A 4,257-nucleotide genomic window follows, 5' to 3' on the forward strand; every position below is an offset into this window, starting at 1 on the left:
CATTTCCATGGCCTTGACCATGGTCCAGATGTATTAACCAAAATACTTGGCAAGTTGTGTCTAAAATAACTGCTCTGCTCTTCTAGGGGTGACAGTTTCAATGTTACTCTTACCCTGATCTAACTCTGATGTAACTCTGTGTTTTTTGCCTTTAAAAATTCTGTATACCTGTATTTGGGCACCAAAAGCCATTTTGGAGGCTCAAAACTGCTCTTGGTCTGACCATCAATATAAAAGACATAAAACTTTTTCTTAAATGAATAAGGCAATTTATTAATCCAGCATCCTTTGTTCTAATGCTTCTTGTTGGCAGCTGCCACCTGTCCAGCGATCCTGTCCAGATCTCTCTGTCCCTGAGGTGTTAGGTTGCGGCCCCCATCTTGGTCCTTTCCCACCATTTTCAGACACCGCCCCCCAGGACTTGGATGACTTGGCAGGCCACACTCTTAGAGCCTCTGCTGAAGTGGCTGGGCCTGACACCGTTTCTCTGCCGTCCTTCGTAGATCCTAGTCATGGAACCAACCCCTGCACCACCCCTGCTTCTGCAGCCCAGCACTGGTACCGGAAGTGTGTAGAACCATTTCTCATCATTTGGGGCAAGCTCTTTATGCTTGGCCAGCTTGACCGTGTCCACCCATTTGGGGACTTTCAGCTTTCGGGACGTTTTGAGGAAGGCTACCAGAGCTCCTGCTGGTTACAGTCTTTTATAGTAACTCCGGGCATCCTGCGGCCTCCAAGCTGCCAGCCAGGGGAAAGGCAACATAAAACTTCTAATTGGTGTAATTAGTGTGGTTGTCAAGAACTATCTTGTGTGGATCACTAGTGATGCTTGCCTTTGTTAGGGTGACCGCAGAGATGACTAACTGAGAAAGACTAGCTTTCATTGAGTCTGAGGTCCAGGACTGAAGAGAAAGGAAAAGAAGAGAAACCCAGGTAAGTGTGGCCAATTCTCGTTTCTCTGCTTCCCAATCCGAGGCTGCAGAGTTCCACTTGCACGCCCCCACTGCTGTGCGGCCACCCGCCATGCCTTCCCAAGCCTGATGAATTTAAATCCCATCAAACCACACACCCCACCAAACCCCTCGCCCCTGACTTTGCTATTTGTCACACATGCTGTCGATCCAGTGAGAAAAGGAACCACACCGACCCACTGGAGGCCTGGGAAGATGAATCAGAGCTCTGCTAAGGAAGGAAAGAGGGGCGGGCCAAGGGGCAGGTGGGGGTGATAGGAAGAGGGCAGCTGTTCCCAACAGCCCTCACATGTGCCTCAGAATTATCCCAGACACTGCTGCAAAAAGCTTCTTCCTCATTCCAGGGGAACCAACTCATGGTGGAGAGTCACCCCTCAGTGGCAGGTGGCAGTGTCTTCCCCGAAACAGGAATTGAAATTCAAGTCTGCTCTTTGGCTTCTGCTCACCTTTCCCCAGTGTGCCTCCTTTTTTAACGTAGTCAAGCACAGTGCCTAGCACTTGAGAGGCTGAGGCAGGTGGATGGTAAGCTTGAGGTCAGCCTTTTGAGACTCCATTTCAAAGCAACCAAGCAAACAACAGGGGGGAAAACATAACTATATTTATGGTCAAATCAATGTCGAAATAAAATCCTGAGATTCTCCACCCAATGAAAAATCACTGGCAAGTGTCTTTCCAGGGTAACAATGCCCAAAGGTGTCTGTTGGCTGTTTAAGGACATGTCACAGTCTCTGTGGCATCTGCTACCTGTCAATCTTGTATTCTCATTCTTCTCGGTAACAGGACTCATGGTAATGTGCCTAAGAGGACAAAATGGGTGTCAAGGATCCTTAGCTGGTAAGAATGACTGATAGCAAGAATGGTAGATGCTCCTGCAGTAACTCCTGGGATGTTTCCTGGGTCTCCCTGTGCCGACGAGGGCCAAAGAGGTTGTACTGAGCCTGTTCCTGGTGCTGGGACCCCCTCTTCCCTTGTCATCCCTCGGCATTCTGGTGACCTGCACCTTTGCCCTGATTTTTCCCATCTGTGACAGGCTTCTGACTGTAGCCTTCCCAGAGCCAGGCTCGATTTCCGATATTCATAACTGGGCCTTGTAGGTGGTGGGGCTGAGGAACAGAATCTTTGGTGAGTTCAAGGAGCTGATATAAGCTTGGGTCTATTTTATGCAAAAGAGTGAACAGTCAGTCAATTTAAAAATTTGTATATTTTTCATTAACACCTGAAAACGTTTTTGTTTGAGGTTGGGCCTCACTGTGTAGTCCAGGCTGGCTTTGGATTTATAATCTTTCTGCCTTAGCCTCCAAGAACTAGGGTTACAGACAAATGCTACCACATGCAGCGGTATCTTAAAAAAAAAAAAAAAAAAAAAAAAAAAAAAAAAAAAAAAAACAAGAGTTGAAATAGCTGAAGAATGTAACTCTGACTTCTTGAGACTATTAACGTCTCAAAGTGATCACACCGATCTTTAAAATATACCCAGGGGCCCAGGGAGATGTTCTTTCTGGGGAGGGGTGAAGGACACAAGTTCAGTTTACGAGAACATACATTTTTAAGAGGCCAAGCAAAGTAGCATGTATCTGTCATCCTGCTGGGGGCAGAGGCAGGAAGATCCCCAGTACCCTCGGGCCAGGTAGCCTATCCTGATTGGCAAGTGGGTAAACGCATACTTGTTACCAAACTGGAGCACATGAGTCTGATCCCTGGAATTCACACGGTGGAAAGAGAAAACTGTCCTGTGACCTTCCTCTGTGCACCACTGCCTGTATGTACACCACACACACACACACACACACACACACACACACACACAGTTCAATTGAAAAATATAAAAGAATGTATCTTAGATTGAGATATATCACAACATGGATATACATAATCAAAACAACATAAGTATATATTAAAACTTTATAAAAAACCCAAAATGTGGTCAAGTTAGGAAATGCTTTAGCTAATCAGAAGAATTGGGGACCTTTCTTAAGTGATTAGTTTATTTACCCGCAGTGGAATACAACCTGTTGCCAGACTAAGGCAGGGTTCGACCTTTTCTCTTTCTATTGTTTTTATAGACAAAAGCATAAAGCATCCTGCCTGTAGAAAGATTAGGATATGTTTTGTCATGACTATTCGGGTTTTTTAATAATCTATATACTAAATCTCATGACGTATCAGTAAAACCTTTTTAGGATAATTTAATTTTATGTGCACTGGTATGAGGGGGCTGGAGTTACAGGCAGTTGGGAGCTTCCATGTATGTGCTCCGGATTGAGCCTAGGTCTTCTGGAAGAACAAACCATGCCCTACTGAATCATCTCTCCAGCCCTACTAAAACAATTTTTAATGCTGCACCAGCCAATAATTTGATTAGGCTCTTCAATTTTGTCTTAGCAAGGAAATCAGTGACTTAAAAAAGCATATAGAAGCTAGTCATTAGAGTAACTCAAGCTTTGAATTTCTGGGTAGGATATTGGAAAGACTGAACACTGGACAGCGTGTTCTGTCAGATGGCAATCTGTTGCTCCTGTTTTCCTTCTCAGAAGACTCTAAGTCTGGCTTACACTGTTATTCACACACATGAAAATAGTAGTTGGGAAACCTCGAAACATAAATTTCTATTTGTTCTATCAGCATATTTTTTTAAATGCCATGCTAGATTGTGAGTGGAAGCCCTTTTTCTGTTTCATATATGCCTTGGAAAACGTCCACCCAATACTGTACTGGCAAAGCTAGCTCCGTGGACAAGCCAGTTAGCCCTGCCGAGTTTGCTTATTTTGACAACTGGCACACATTCACAAAAGTGCCCCAAGAAAACTCACACAGCTCAGTGAAGTGTGGAAAAGCAGCCACGGGCCATCTTCATGGTTCACCAGCACCACAGAAATGGCCTTTCACGTTCCTCGGAAAAATAGATATAGTCTGCCTAATTGTGAACTTTTTAAGATTAATTTTTAATTTTATATTGATGTGTGTGCATGTGTATGAGCAATGCACCACATACATGCAAGTGCCCAGGTACACCAGCAGATGGCAGCAGGTCCCCTGGAACTGGAGTTACAGCTGATGGTAAGCCACACCCATTCTGCTGCCGCTAGTTGGCCTAACACCTTGGCTATTTGTTTATGGATTCTGAAATACACAATAAGTTCTTGAGTCGTTGTCGACTCACAACATAATCTTTATAAACAAAACTTTAACAGGAAATTAAACTCAAGACATAGTGTAATTTATATCTATTGCTAAACAGAAAGTAGCTACACTATGATTGGCTGTGACAAACTCCTGGGACAGCTGT

The 4,257-nt window shown here is 44.4% G+C and overlaps 1 pseudogene across 1 annotated transcript; it reads right to left on the reverse strand.

Moving 5' to 3' along the window:
- Positions 1 to 293: 293 nt before the first annotated feature.
- LOC308428213 (small ribosomal subunit protein eS19-like) lies at positions 294 to 723 on the reverse strand (annotated as a pseudogene). The gene has a single exon. The product of its transcript is annotated as a small ribosomal subunit protein eS19-like (transcript).
- Between the last annotated feature and the right edge of the window lie 3,534 nt (positions 724 to 4,257).

Source organism: Micromys minutus, assembly GCF_963924665.1.
Source record: "Micromys minutus genome assembly, chromosome: 12".
NCBI lineage: Eukaryota > Metazoa > Chordata > Mammalia > Rodentia > Muridae > Micromys > Micromys minutus.